The sequence below is a fragment of the Perna viridis genome, chromosome 13 (genome assembly GCF_037379345.1).
Source record: "Perna viridis isolate PV_CMFRI_1.1 ecotype Kerala chromosome 13, ASM3737934v1, whole genome shotgun sequence".
NCBI classification, from domain to species: domain Eukaryota; kingdom Metazoa; phylum Mollusca; class Bivalvia; order Mytilida; family Mytilidae; genus Perna; species Perna viridis.
In genome coordinates, this window is record NC_142457.1 from 20296982 (window position 1) to 20314104 (window position 17123).

The 17123-nt window shown below is 33.0% G+C and overlaps 1 protein-coding gene across 5 annotated transcripts in view; it reads right to left on the reverse strand.

Moving 5' to 3' along the window:
- Positions 1–17123, reverse strand: part of LOC148599879 (voltage-gated delayed rectifier potassium channel KCNH8-like) — an 80897-nt gene that overhangs the window by 49981 nt on the left and 13793 nt on the right. Inside the window, exons 1-4 of one of the 5 annotated variants that reach the window (XM_088557652.1) lie at positions 11664–12024; positions 8962–9489; positions 7840–7945; positions 744–790 (exon numbers count right to left, since the gene is read on the reverse strand). The gene's annotated coding sequence lies outside the window, so the exon portion shown is untranslated. Of the gene's footprint in view, positions 1–88; positions 162–743; positions 791–7839; positions 7946–8961; positions 9490–11663; positions 12025–17123 lie in introns of those variants that run through there. The other 4 variants (XM_088557654.1, XM_088557653.1, XM_088557655.1 and 1 more) reach the window with 4 other exon arrangements.

The following is a 17123-nucleotide window of genomic DNA, read 5'->3' on the forward strand; positions in this document are numbered from 1 at the left end:
CAACTTAAATCATGCAAACACAAACGAATTGAAAAAGAAAACTAAATAAATATATTGAAAAATAAAAAGTAACGAACAAGGTACTCACTAATAATGAGTCTGCTTTAACATATGATTTACTTAAAGGAACCAAATAATTGTCAGATGTGAGTTGTATCTGTAGGTACATTTAAATCCATTCATATGGGACAAAGTCATCGACATATAGATTGTTGAGCGTTCAGAATTATTAATAATAGTTATTGGCAGATGTGGTCCAATGTTCCCATGTGACAATAAACGAATTCAATAGTTTGTTAAATTTCTTTGTAGGCATCAAGTAATTCTTTTTTTTATTAATGTATGATTCATTATCTCCTACAAATTGTGTTAATAGAGCTAATGAAAAAATCATTGTATCTCTGGAAAGGTACACAGCAGCAAATATAGTAATCGACAATATACAATAAATGAATGATACATAAAGTAATATATCTTCTTATTAATTTTAATTTAAAAAAATGAATATCAATTTACTAATGAAATTCCTCTTTTATTTCGAAAAATTAATTTGCCTGTTTAAAAATGACATTTATCTAATGTACAAAATCGGTTGATGCTGTTGTATTCCAAATTGTGATAAAATCGATTATTTATTAATCCTCGGTAGATAGTATATTTAAAAAGCAATTAATTTGCCGACCATTAAAAAAATATATACGAGATAAAATAAACTGTTAACTTATGACGTAACTATATCGTACCTATCTGGCAATGTGCCTTCTCCATAATGCTATAATATTAAATGAATCTGAAAAAGGAATTGGAAATCTTACGAATTATGTCTACCCAGATATAGACCAATTATATGTATATCGATATGCTGTACACGGGTTTCAATGAATCTTTAGCAGAATTAGAACTAAATTTAAATAAAAACTAATTGCTGATAAGAAGTACCCAAATCCAAGTCGTTAAGTTCCTACAGTAAGACTGTAAATTAAATTTGAAATTAAAACGAAGATGCATTATATTGAATTCGATATAAGACTTAACAAATGCAGGATATACATTCCAGTACGATATACATTCCAGTACATGATGATCACAAAACTAATACTAAGCAGCAAAACTGATCTTCTATTTTTGTATTTACAATCAAACTATTTGACATTTTAGCCAAAAAAAAAGATCAGAAACGAAGAACATAAACAAGGGCATTTTAGATGGTCGGGCTATATGTTTAGAAAGGCAAATGACAGACTACGTAAGGTAGCTCTGCAGAGGACATCACCTACCATTAAGAAAAACGGGACAGACCTCGTACCATCTAGTGAATAATGGTCATATCTGAGCTGCAGGAAATTAGACACAAATTTTAACAAGAACAACACATGGTAAGGGACAGAGTAAAATAGTGGAAATTGTCCCACTTTTGGTGAAGATCATCGCAAAAAGAAAAAAAGTATTACCATTGGCTACAAATTTACTTCGTGCTGCTTGACACCTGTTAATGACAATGTTTACCTAAAGTATTATATTTCATGAAAAAAAATATATCACATTAATTTGTTATCTATGTTTGTGTAACTGTTTTTAACCGGGAAAAGGACATGCAGACGTCACCGGAAATGCCACAAGTTCAAGATTAAATTAAAACTATAGAAAAGTGATAACAAATATTCGTATTAATCACTATTTTTATCTTTTAGATGTGGCTACTTTTACTTATTTCTTACCAATGCACGGGTAACTTTACCCCATCATTACCGTGTCATTCTTAATCATTATACACGTCTTTGCAAACTTATTTAAAATTGCTAAAATATCATCACCCATCATTAAGGTTACACCCATTATTTACCTTATAAACAAACGTGTTTCAGTGTTTTGCATTGGTCCTAAAATATGTCCTGTTACAGTCTACATTAATGATATCAAGCTATTATGTATATCTTTTTTTATTATTATTGATTATCGTTTCTGCTATTTTAAGCTCTATAAACGTAAACAAAAGCCAAAGAGGAACTACACTGTTTTAATAAAATCGATCTATTTTGTGCATTTTTACCGATATTTAATGCAAAAAATGAAATATTGACAAGTGGATGTCGTGTTTTATACTTGAAAGTGAATTGAATTAACTGGCGAAAAAAAGTTAGTATTTGGTTTACACTTTCGAAATTTTGTCACGAAGTGTCATTTTGGTCTTAGATGAAAAACGGAAATAATTGCTGAAAGGAATAACAATCTATCATGAACGAATTTAATATAGTTGCATACATCTAGGAGTGTATTCAATTAAAGTTGAAAGAGTAATCAAGGGAACCAAGGTTATAGCGGTAAACAAAAGAATGTAATCCAGGGACAAAGACCAGACATGGAAAACAGACATACACAACAAAGAACATAAAGTAACTAAAATCATACATACAAAGTAACAAAAGTAAACGAGCAACTCGGACTCCATTAAAAACTGGGAGCATGGACCAGGTGCACCGGTAGGGTAAGCGTCCTCTGCTTTTCTAGAAACACCCACAGAGTTGCTCATAAAAAGTCAAGTCCGGAGTAGACAAACGAGGAAAGGAAAGCTATGACCCGTTGAATAAATCAGTTTTCATGGTGCTGATGGATACACCATAACGATCCACGAGTTCATGATGACGACCATAAAATTTCTGTAGTGATGACTTCAATCTTGTAGCAACATAATCCTGTTCCAGAAGCCTATTTGTTAGAGCTCTAGCGCGATACAAACAGTCTGCGTAGTTTCGGCAAGCTCTGGCATAACGTATGAGTTATGATATGAACACTCCATACGCAGGAGCCGACGGGATGCTGCCACAGATGAAAGGAAAGTTGACAATTCTGAATGAAAAGTAATCACGTTTGTCGTAAAGTTTGGTCAATAGCTTTCCTTTACCATCGGTTTCTAAGTGTAGGTCAAGATATGAGACTGACTTCACAGTGTCTGTAGTATCCTTTATCTCAAGTTCTTTTGGGTAGATGCGATGTATCAAATCCCCGAAATTAGGATTGTTTAAAGATAATACGTCATCTATATAGCGGAAACTGAGATTGAAGGATCTAGCTAAACGATATTATTTCTTTCTTATAAGATCAGCGATAAAGTCAGCCTCATAAGAGTGAAGGACTAGGTCAGCAAGTAAAGGAGCACAATTTGTTCCCATTGGAATGCCGACCGTTTGTTGAAAAACTGGACAAATATGTTGTCGATTAAAAATTCCAGCAATTTGTAAACATCTTCCTCTGTATATTTGGAAGATGATTTGGAATTTTTTCTTATGTGTTAAAGAGTAACCAAGGGAAGCAAAACCGCCAACTAGATTCGTTAACAACGAAATCTTAACGAATCAAAACTCAAACATCGTTTTATACAATGGCGTGAGTGAAAGTTCCTTGCAGAAAAAAAAACGACATGTAAGAAGCCATGTTATGAATGTGTTATAAGACGCCAGGGTAATGACAGTGCTAATAAAATGTCAGCAACAACTACATAATTAATTGAATTGAAAAATTATATATATATAATTTTGATTTTAAAACAATCTGAAAACGTAGAATGGAACTACTTGTAATATATTTAATTCGATATACTCTTATATGTATATAGATTTATGCAACTCATTTTAATTCTAGAATTGGACTTTATCACACTTAGCTTTTAACATGTATCTCAACATATTGATGATAAACCTTATTGAAAGGTTTATATATCTCTGGATATATAATACTCTTCGCGAGTTATATTTCGTTGCCTGAAATACTTGTCTTACAATGAAACGTGATTCCCTTATTTTTTGGACAGTTCAGTAAAATAACATACTCAAAAGACTAGTGCCATTTAAAACATAGTTGCTGTCCGGTCCACGTGTGACTCATTCGTATTTATCTGATTTTAAACAATACGTTTATCTATCATATAAGCATTCACATTCGGAAAGGATATGACATGTTTGACAGAAGCGTTCCGTTTTTCCGGCATATTGTGGTTGGCGTTCATAAAAAAACTGTCGAAATAATTCCTGCGATTGCTTAGAGGAAGTTCCTTGGTTGCTTTAAGAGTTAAAACAATCACTTCCTAACTGGATACATAATCTCCTAATTGTGACACTCCTGATAGAACGAGTGTGTGCCATTTATTAATCATAACATTTTCATTTATTGGACTTCGCTAACGCTCCATCCTTAAGATGTGGTGTACCAGAACTTTCAACTAAATTCGAACCAATGACAAACGAACGTAAATCGACGAAACTTACTCTAACAAAACCTATGTCAGATCGTGAAGGAAGTTAGAAGTTAGTTCTAACTTATAGAAGTTAGTTATAAAAAATCATGGAAACGTTAGATATATTTCATAGTTCATATCTTCATTAAAAATCAACGAAATAAACACATATGCATCCTCTATTTGAATATAGAATACATATATCATATTTCGTGCAATACCGATAAACATATCAATGCGATAACGGGCGGATCAGGACAATTTTAAAAATGGAGGAATCAGAGAAAAAAGGGTTTCAGGCTATTGTTTGATCGTTACTGCCTTCGGTTTAGGAGAAACTAACAACATTTCTAATAAATAGGGGTTCTCAACCTCCAACCACCCCTTATCCAACTCTTTGGTACTAAATTACATAGCCACAATACATATTTAAGAATCCATAAGTCAAGCTTTTCAGTTATTATCGAATATTAAACCTAAGGTTACTCGAGCGTACCATTCACCTGCTTGTCTGTGTTTTAAATTTTCTAAACTTTAAAACATTGCATATATAAAAGATTTATAAATGTATGTTTTGTAGTTAATTGGCAGTGTTAAAGTAATGAATAAAGCTCATTCTTTTACATTTTATTGTTGCTTACAAAGACCAAATGCACAATCTACTCTGCCACTTACAAGACTTGTGGTGTCTCTTTAAAACGTTTAATGACAGGACGATCACTTGATCTTTGGTATTAAGACTTGAAAAATAATATGACTTAAAAATACCAGCGTAAATTAAACCACATAAGCAAATTTATAATATGCTCAATTGTTTTGTATTTATATGGAAAAAGTGCCCAGTTATTACATTCAAATAATACCCCTGAGCTATTGAATCACCCACTTACATTGTTTAATACGCCTGAGCTATTGAATCACCCACTTACATTGTTTAATACGCCTGAGCTATTGAATCATGCCACTTATATTGTTTAATACGTCTGTACTATTGAATTATGACACTTACATTGTTTAATACGCCTGAGCTATTGAATCATGCCACTTATATTGTTTAATACGCCTGAGATATTGAATCACCCACTTACATTGTTTAATACGCCTGAGCTATTGAATCACCCACTTACATTGTTTAATACGCCTGAGCTATTGAATCACCCACTTACATTGTTTAATACGCCTGAGCTATTGAATCACCCACTTATGTTGTTTAATACGCCTGAGCTATTGAATCATGCCACTTATATTGTTTAATACGCCTGAGCTATTGAATCACCCACTTATATTGTTTAATACGCCTGAGCTATTGAATCATGCCACTTATATTGTTTAATCGCCTGCTCCGGTGGTGCAATATCTATTTTGCCAGATTTGTTTTTGTACTTGACTTGATTATGAATCGGATTAGTATTCACTAATTTTATTGTTACCCTTATTTACAGTTGCTTTTGCATGTACACGTCTAGGTAGTGCAATGATCTGACTTCTTATATGTTTGTCCGAAAGGGCTTCAATTGTTTTTTTTAACGAGTAAACGAGTCACTACATTAAAAGTGTGCTTAATCTTCTTTCGAATACTTATGCGTAAAATACAGTTTATGATCATTACACATGATTATAAATACACATGGAAATCATTGAGCCTGACCCCCGCGCCTGGGGTATTTTGCTAATTGGATGTTTAGGAAAATTATATAAAAACCAAAAAGAAATGCAGTGAAGTAGGTCAAAAGATATATCGGAATATTCTTGTTTGTTTTGGCCAGGTAATTCACACTTATTATACTATGGGAGGTCGTACTATTTTTTTTTTCAATGTTATTGGTTTGTTTTTAATATATGCCGGTGAAAATTAGAGATTTATTATAATTTGAAATCATCGTATATTTTCTCTCCACTAAAATACCCCAGATCATAAACGGTCGGCATTTCAATGGGAACTAATTGTGCTGCTTGCTAATCTATTTCTTCACTCTTATAAGGCTGTCTTTAAAGCTGATATCTCCAAAAGAAACAACATCGTTTATCTAGATCCTATGATATCAGTTTCCGCTATATAGATGACGTATTATCGTTAAACAGTTCTAGTTTCTGGGATTTGATACATTGCATCTTCCCCAAAGAATTTGAGTTAAAAGAAACTACAGACACTGTAAAGTCAGTATATCTTAAAGATCGATGGTAAAGGAAAATTATTCTTCACACTATGCGAGAAACGCGATGACATTTCATTCGTATTGTCATATCACAACTCATACGTTATGCCAGAGGGATAACATTTTGATGTAAGTACATACTTTAATTCCAAAACAATAAATGTACGTTTCCCATACTTAGAACTGAGTAATATGTGCAAGATGGATGTAGAAAAGTTTTCAGAAAAAAGACAAGACATGTATGATATCAAGTGTTAGCAAATATTTTGCAAAAAATACTGTGAAAACATCGTTCGTGGGGTATCAATTTTCGTGGTTTTCATGGGTTTGCTATAAACTCTCATGGGTTACCGCTATAACCTTGGTTACCTTGATTTACTCTTTGCTAAATCAGGAATTTTGGTTCCCAACGAAAAGAGAATATCCCATTCGTTTGTATTGTAAAATTGTCAAATCCACTAATACATGAATATACGAACTGGTAGTTGTCCCCTTAACCACGAATATTGGTACAACTGAATTAAAGTACGTCTACAGTAACAATATGTCGTTCGTTAGTCAATTTCATAGACAACTCTAACAAAATATAAATAACTTGATCCCTATATGATGTATGAAGAGTTAAGCAATGGTTTATGTTATGTGATATGATGTATGGGACGTTCAACCATGGTTTATTTCCTGTTATATAATGTATCGGGAGTCCAGCCATGGTTAATTTCCTGTGATATAATTTATGGGGAAGCAGCCATGGTTTATTTCCTGTAATATGCTGTATTCAAAGTTAGCTATGGTTTAATTTCTTTGATATGGTGTATAGGGAGTTCAGTCATAGTTTATTCCATGTCTGGTCTTTGTCCCTGGATTACATTCTTTTGATTACTGCTACAACCTTGGTTCCCTTGATTACTTTTCCCTGCGATATGGTGTATGGGGATTTCATCCTTGGTTTATTCCATGTGATGTCGTTTGTAAAAGGTTCAGCTTTGGTTTTATTCCATGTGATGTATTTTGTAAAAGGCTCAGCTTTGGTTTTATTTCTGTGAAATTGTATACAAAACGTTCAGATATGGTTAATTTCTGTAATATGGTATTTTGTAGAGGTCAGAAATGATTTATTTTTATGTTGTTTTTTAGAGTTGTGTTGTGCACCTTGGAAAATGTCATTTGTATTCAAAAATACAATTGTGTGCATCAAACATAAACTGCGACGCTTATTGTTTTTTTTCGATATTGAAGTCAGGAGATAAATAAATTAACTGTACATCACAAAATTGTAAGAGGTAAATGTAATTACATGTCATTAAACATACTGCACAATGTTTATTACGTACTGTAAGAGGTATATGTAATTACGTGCCGTTAAACATACTTTAAAATGTTTATCACTTCCTGAAAGATGTAAATGTATTTACATGTCGTTAAACATACTTCACAATATTTACTACGTACTGTAAGCTTTAGTACATTCTGAAATACGTTGATATTGAAATCAAAATTGCTGCATTATGCCTAATATTCCCCTAAAGTGCTTTCCCATTGATTCTCGAGACAATTCCTGCAATGACAATAAAGCTTTATTAACTCTGCTTTGCATCTTCAAGAAATCCCATTAAAACGAAAATCGCCTTTACTTAATACATATTAAACATGTATGTCTCAATATTTCAAGTCTTTGTGTAATTATTTCACTAATGTGTGGTTTGTCTTTTTTGGCAGAATTGAACAAACGTACTTTATATTTTAATAACAACATTCTTATTTTGTATGATATTAAGCCACTAAATTAAATTAATTAAAACGTCGGTAAAACACATTTAATATATATTATAACTTAGACAAGTGTTTATCTAGTACCTGCACAAATATATTCAGCCGTACTAAATGTCAAAAAACAAATTCAAAAAATCGTAATGGATGTTTATAAATTTGTGTTAAGAGATCAAAAGGTATATTTATTTAACGAGATGTTATGAATACATTTTTTTTCAAATGTAGTCTTTTTTTATTACTGAAGGGGAATTCGTGCATGCAATATAATTTCATAATGGGAAAAATCTTTACAAGTAATTATTGGTTGTTAGATGTTTAAGGCGAAATCAGAGCAGGTCAGAAATGTCTATTTGATCAGTTTTTGAAAGTACAAAATGAGATTTCATTCCTTAAATTATATCACAATTCACGTATATTCACGTTTATAACCCTACGCCTTAATAAATAAAGTGAAGTGCCTGCACCAAGTCAGGACCATTGCGGTATCAGCTGCTCCGATGATGTTATATCTATTTTGCCAGCTTTGTTTTTGACTTGACTTGATTATGAATCGGATTGGTGTTCGGTAATTTTGTTGTTACACTTATTTACAGTACAGACCACACAAAGATATCCCTACGCTTTAGTAAATAGATGGCACTGCAAGTAAATATCCCTAGCTTTAATGATTAAATCACGGAACAGACCAGACAAAGATATCCTACGCTTTAACAAAATAGATCACACCGCAAGTTAATATCCCTACGCTTTAATAAATAAATCACAGTACAGGCCAAACAAATATAAACAAAACTATCTTACCTCCAGTTTATGGCTAAATATGTCAGGCAATAAAATTTTGAATCTATCACCATAGAGCTCCAACAAAGTATCAAGTTAAGTTTGAAAAGCACATAATTCCACCGACTTCAATTTTCTAACAGCTATTGATATCGTAATCCACCTATTTATTTATTATTTGACGTTATTTTCAATTTTTGAATTGTAAATTTTCGGGTATTATCTGTAGGAAGTACACTGTCATAACTTTGTAAATTTTCTGGTATTATCTGTAGGAAGTACACTGTCATAACTTTGTAAATTTTCTGGTATTATCTGTAGGAAGTACACTGTCATAACTTTGTAAATTTTCTGGTATTATCTGTAGGAAGTACACTGTCATAACTTTGTAAATTTTCTGGTATTATCTGTAGGAAGTACACTGTCATAACTTTGTAAATTTTCTGGTATTATCTGTAGGAAGTACACTGTCATAACTTTGTAAATTTTCTGGTAGTATCTTCAGGAAGTATACTGCCACAACTTTTAATTCTGTTTTTGAATTTTGACCTACAAAAAAGAGAAAATGAAAATAATATAAAGTAGTAATTAAGAACACATTGTTGATCATGAGCGGTGAACGTCGCCCCCCTTTTTTTTTCTTTCTTTTTTTTTTATAATTTAACATTGACAATATGTCGTCAGATTTAGATTTCCTGAAAAAAAAACCCACTCAACTTAACGGTTGCCGTATTGCCCTTAATTGTGACGCGTGAGGTCTCTGAGTCGTGTTTTATTTTTGCGTTTTTGGCCATGCTCTAGGTTCTTATATTTCTGAATTGCCCTTTGTGTATGCATCGTAATTTTTACAACACTTAAACTACAAAGGCTGTGATGTATATGTCTTTAAAAATTGTGGGAGTCGTTGTCAATCGTGAAAATTATGAAATAATCTAGAAAAGTCTGTATATACATACTAGAACTACATATGACCTATATGTGTAGTTCAGTTCCTATTTAGTTTTTCACTCGTTGTCTTAACACAGGCTTCGTATACTGCAGTTTGATTTTAGATGTTCAAAGGCATTTGAAGAAAATTTACAAATTACAACTCTTAAATGGTATAAACTTCTCATATTTGCTATTGACTATCCCAAAGACCTCCTCCCCCCAAACAAAATGCTATTGACTATCCCAAAGACCTTTCCCCCCAAAACAAATAATGATACTGACTATCACAAATACCTTTCCCCCAAAAACAACTTCCCAATAACATTCCCCTTACTATATCGAAGCATGAAAAACTCCTATTTCATATTTACCAATATTTCATAAATATTTAAACTTTTAATTTTTTGTAAAATATAATATAAATTCGGACTGAATTCATACTTTTAAACAACACCATAGCCTCCCATTCTACTTCCCCATTGTCAATAAAAATACAGCATCGACTGGTGAGTTTCCTCGAGTATAAGTACTGAGCTTAGAATGTTCTGTCCTAGAATGTGACGACTCTATTCTCTACACTGCTCCATCGGATCAAATTGATACAGGGAAGATAACGTAAACTTATAGAAGGGTTTGAAACATTCCCAACGATGTTAGAACTGTCAAATTTGCGGAGGAGGAATCACCTAGCTGGCCGAGTGGTCTAGGGCGCTGGACTTAGTGCAGGCGGTGTTGCCATAGATGTCACAGCGGTACGAGTTCGAGTCCCGCGGAGGGAACGAGAAAAAATTGACAGTTCTAACATCGTTGGGAATTTTTTCAGACCCTTCTATATATATATATATATATATAGCTGTTACTTTCAGTCATGATTTATATTATTGTAACAATGGAAGATGTGGTGTGATTTTCAATGAGATAGTCATCCACCAAATGCCAAGCAATGAACAATTAAATTCCTGTATACAAAACATTAAAGGCTATTAAATATAGTGTGTGGTCTCTTCTGTCGATTCTTCATGTTGACAGCAGCTCAATGTGCATCGTTAACTACTCGGTTTTGTTCCCATTGTTAATGAAAGGTTTACTTTACGTCCTATCAACGATGCCGATAAACAAAATAAAGTTTGACTTAGCTTTTAACAGTTGGGCGGAAATAAAGTCAGTGAGGGCTTATAGCATGTAATGTGCCCTCCTAAAATGCTATTATCCTTGAGGCAGATAACACACCAACCACAAATATTTTTTATATAAGCCAAATTGGTGTTTTATCACTAAATATAGGACACTGAAATTTGATCAATGAACATTTTTTAGTTACAAGTATATACCACTTCGACTCAACAAAATTAAAATTCAGCCAAGAAACTGCTTAAATTATTTTGTATTTTATTTCAACTATTAATGGATATAGTTTTTATCTTATTAAACATGTCAATCATAATTATCATGCATATTAAACATGTCAATCATAATCATCATGCTTGCTTTCTCAATTTGATTTGAAACTCTAATACAGAAAGTATAATGACAAAGTGTTATCATATTGTTTTGAATATCATTCTCATACTGGTATTTACGGTCCATAAGTATCCTTAGAAATAATGATTCAATGTGGTTATGTATTTTTAAAACAATCGTCATTTCAGTATAAAGAAATTGCATTTGAACAATGACACAAATACAATAAAGTTATCTTCATTCTGTCCTTGATGACTACATGAAAGTATAGTACATAATTGAGGCAGTAACTCCGAAACAATGTCTACCAATATTTAATTTACTTTACTTACTATCACATCTTTACAAATTATTCCGTTAAATCAAAAGTATTTTCCATGACATTGTCAAATCAATTGATGTGCCAATAAATAAACTTCCTAGTACAGCAAATATACAAGGTTTATATCCGATATTGAACAGTTCACTTTAAATTATTTTACAGATATTTAAACAAAATATCAATAACTGACATTTTTTTACGCCTCTGTCTATTGAAAACTACAACTTTCAATACGATGTTCTTTGTCTGATTCACATGTTAACAATATTGATTTGATTCCAATTAATTCATTCCCGCGTCTCGTGTCATTTCCATTTCATTATTGCTGTCAACGAAGACTGTAATTCTATGATGATACCTTACTAAAGATTGCCTGATTGCTCAGCGTGGTCTTTTTTAAAAAAGAAAATGACAATTTATGGAGTTTACCTTAACGACTTTGGTAAGACATATCGAGTAGAAATTCAGAAATAACGATAATGGGAACCTTCGGTATCTAATTCTGTGGTATTGTACTGTATATTAAAGAACACATTTACAATGAACAAATGCCCTAGTAAACAAACTTGTCTTAAATTTAGTAGGCAGAAATCAGTGCTTTTGAAATCTTCGAAAAATAGAAGTGTTGACACACGCGAAAAATATAAAGTACTCATAGTGGAAAAATTTCCCATTCTATTTTATATAAGGTATAGGGAATTTGGAGAAATACAAGTACATGAAATAACCAAAATAATACGAACAAAACAACAAAAGTAAATAAGCACTTCAGACGCCACTAAAAATTGGAAGCATGGACCAGGTGCACCGTAAGGTAAGGGTCCTCCGCTTTTCAAGAAACATCAGACGAGTTTCTTATAAAAGGTCAAGTTTATGATAACGACCATTAAACTTTTGTAGTGATTACCTCAATCTTCTAGCAACATTACCCTGTTACAGAATTATTTTGAGTCTTACAATCTTGAATGCACGGTTTTCGTAAAACTTTTCAATTTTTCAGGATCCACATTGAATGTATACCACTACGGGAGAAAATGTGTTATGGTAGCGCTTGAGATCCTCTTAGACACCTGTAAGTATAGACGTTTTGAAAGAGGTTTGGTTGTTCTTCTTGCAGTTCCAGCTATGTAGCGTTGTTTATATGGCTTTTGGTGGAGCTTAGTAATCTAGTACGGTAGATCACAATCATTGTCTTTGCTTGAGAGACCAAAGAGGATAGCACAGATTTATGGTTTTCCACTATCTCTTCTTTGGAAAGTGTGGTAGCAAAATAGGTCTTATGTTTGCGATTATTTTCTAGGCCTACCATTGATAATAAACATTGTCCGAGATGCGTTTTGTAGACAATTACAACGTTACTTTGGACTTTAGCTGCTGGTGCAAAAACATATTTGTCATTTACAGTAGACCATGTGTTTGCTACATCGGGGTCTTTGAAACTGATGTAGCATTGACACTCATTGACCTACTTAAAACTTTCATACATTTCAAAATTAAAGACCTCACAGCCGTTACCAACTCTGATCGTGAATCAATATCATCTTGTTCTCGTTCTATCCAATCTCTTGCATAGTCCTTCATGGCACCCATAAGCGTTTTAAAATTATATCCCAATTTATCGAGCATGGTGCACGACATTTAGGATCTTTAGGAATAAACTTACGGAGAGATTCGTTTTATATAAAGTTTAAATTTCCCGTAATGACGTGACCGCAATGATCATATTTGAATGGGGAGTTTTTGCAAGAACAGCCAGGTGGTTAAGCGTTGAAATCCTTAATCTCGAGATTCTGCAATAGCCTGTGATAATTGAAAAGTGCGGATGCAGTAGGTAAACCATGACTTTGATGTTGCAGTCAGTACCTAGTCAGGACTGTTCGTTGGGTGGTTTATTTTTCCAAGAATACGAATTTTCGTGTCCAGGAATGAAGATTGATTAAAATATGTGAAAACAGTCGCGAATTTGTTTCTGTTATTCCAGAATGATATTTGACCATTCTTGTGTTTCACCAACATATACTTGATCACATAGATCTGCAGATTGAAATATCCAGTGGGGATTCTATTTGGGGATGTGAATTATTTAATGGGAAATTGGGAATACATTTTGAATGAAAAATGGTGTAAGTTGGAAATTATACCTTTCAAGATCTGTACCAAAGAATTGGCATAGTAAATGATAGAATCAAGACACGTCTCTATATCTTATAAGTGCTGTGATTGATGTAAATGTCCTTAGTGACAATTAGAATTATGATTTATCAGTCTGACCTTTCTGTATTTTGAAGCAATGATAATGTACCGAGACAACTAATAGAGGTCTGTACTTGGGTACATTTTTATACAGTTCATATAAGAAAAAGCATTTAAGCTTATAGGTCTAACTAAAATTTGACGGTTCGACTAAATGAAGACTAGGATGCGACTACAATTTTATTGACACGTTACCATATTTTTCCGTATAGATTATTTATAAAAACTGGTGCTTTCAAACTCTGTTTTTGGAATCAATAATTGCTACAAAATATTGTAATATTTCTTTTCATTTCAAACTTAGCTAAACAATCACGCTAATTGGTGTTTCATTATGACAGCAATAATGTAATAGAGACCAAACTAATCAATATTTTAACAATGTTTACAACTTCTTGTTTATCTGATTTTTTTAAATAGCAGTTCAAAGATTTGTATAAAAATATTGAGGAAAGTCTCCGTCTATCGCGCTGAAGTATGTAGGCTTATTAGACAAGGCCTTTATGCTCGATTAAGCGGAGAAAATCTGTTAACAATCTCTTATAATTGCATTCTGTTACCGGAATGACTTCAGGTTATAACGACTTAAAATCGATTTCACAGACTTCAATAGCTTAAGTGCTTTACTCTTGTGCACAGATAACAACAATAATATAATAGACTGGAAAATTTAGTGACAAAGCAGTTGAAAAACCACAAGGAATTCAAACGTTTAACTTTACTCAGAGTAAAATAATGGGAAAAACGGATGTTAAATATTATGACAACATACATGTGTACTTGTATAACATGAGAAAAAAATATATTTAAAGTATACCACCTTTGACTTTTAAAACCCTTTATAAATGATTTATCTTAGTTAAAGTGAACAAAAAAACCTTAAAAATACTTCGTAAACTGTACCCTGGTTGTAGTGTCTTTGTGTATGTCCACCACGTAGACACATTAGTTTGGTTCGTTGCAGTTTTTATCTGCGTTGCGGCTATGTTTCTATAAAAGTATATCAAGTTTTATCACCGTATTACACTTACTCATGGATCAGCTATTGTATGTTAACTATTCCTATATATATTATTTCTCGTAATAACGTGGAATATTCCTCTATCCCGTGCCTATGATTTTGCGATAATTTAAATACGGCGAATTTTTTATCTTGCATCTTTTCTATACATCCGCAACAAAAAAACTCCGAAGCGTCAATAATGGGACAATTGAAATCTGTCAAAATTCAAGTACATGAACGCACCCGAAAACAAACAGGAAACTAAACAATTTTTATTACAACTCGGACTTGTCAAGATTCTAGCGGAAATTATAAGAATGTAATCAAGGGACAAACGACAGACATGGGAAACAGACACACACAACGAAGAACTTAAAATAATCAAAATAAAACATACAAATTAACAACAAAGTAAATGAGGAACTCGGACTTCAAAAACAAAAATAGGAGCATGAACAATGTGCACCGGTAGGGTAAGCGTCCTCTGCTTTTCTAGAAGCAACCATTGAGTAGCTCATAACAATTCAAATCCAGGGTAGACGAAAGAGGAAATGAAAACTATGACTCGTTGAATAAATCAGTTTTCATGGTGCAGATGAAAACATCATAATAATCCACGAGTTCATGACAACGACCATCAAACTTCTGTAGTGATGTCGTCAATCTATTAACAATAGCTGCCTGTTCCTGAAGCCTAATTGTAAAAAGGCGCGACACACAAAGTCTACGTAGTTACGGCAAGGAAAGTTGACAATACGGAATGAAAAGCCATCACGTTTGTCGTATAATTTGGTGAATGGTTTCCTTTACCATCGCTCTTTTAAAATTAGATCAAGATATGAGACTGACTTCACAAAATTTGTAGTATCATTTATCTTAAATAATTTGAGATAAGATGTATGAAATCCCCGAAACTAGGAGTGTATGACGATATTACATCATTTATATGGCGGAAATTGAGATTTTTTCTAAACGATACTTCTTCTCTTGGATCAGATCAGCTAAAAAGGCAGCCTTATAAGAGTTAAGGAAAATGTTTTACCATTGTTCTCTTAGTGTAGGACAAGATATGAGGCTGCATGACTTAACAGTGTCTGTAATTTCATAAAAAGCAATATCATTAAACGTGTATAGGACTCGGATTACCGTTATTTGGATTATGAGAGAAAAAAAAACATTCATATGATAAAGACCGGTAAAACGTGCCTGTCTGTATGAAAAAATACCTTCCAATATCAATTAAATGGATCAGAGCAATATCAACTTTCTTAATCAGTTTGTACTGAGGAGAAAGAGATCTTGTTATTAACATTATTAAGTTATATTTGTATGCAGCATAAATCGCCAAATTAATTGTATCGCTTGCTGCGATGATCGTGACAATCAAGTGTTAATAATACTAAAGATGAAAGGATGTCATAAAGTTGATTTATTAAGGTAGAATTAAAAATCGAGTCAAATTATGTCTCTATCAGAATAATATTATCGATGAAAGCCGCATCACGTCGATCTAACGTGGACGGTAGACATCTAACCTGATTTGTATAGTTATTAAGCAATAAAGCTTTTACGAACTTATCGGTTTGTCGTTGTAACTAAATATCTTAATTCTATCCTTAAATGGAAGTTGAAGGACAGATAAAATTCGATTCAATACAATCCCGCATTCTGTACGGACTTGGCTAAGAACTTTTGACCTTTGAACTTGAACAAGTCCCTTTATTACAAATAGATTAACTTCAAATCGCGAAAATAAATAGAAGCAAATTTGACTTTATATCCCAAAAAGTGAAAGCACGTATCTGCGACAAAAAATGGTGAACGGTTATCTATATCATTATATGATTTCTTTGTCCCTAGACTACATTCTTTTGATTACCGCTATAACCTTGATTCCCTTGATTACTCATGCATAATGCCTTGAAATGACGTTTGGTTGCTACATGTATAGTGCAACAAATGCACATTCATGTTTTATACACGTACTTTTGTATGATTTAAGAATGTGGTTATTGAAACCAACGCAGGTGATGACATACGTACAAGTTTGTTTTCAAATTATTGTCGGCCCGTGCAGGTCCGGGTGTTAAAAGAATAGGCCTGCAGTAGTGCTAAGCTTGTCGTAAAAGGCGACTAAATAGTGCTCAGAACCCTAGCCGGGGGCTAGGGCGCTCTGCCCACAGAGCAACAGGGTTGTGTGCCACAGGTGGTGGA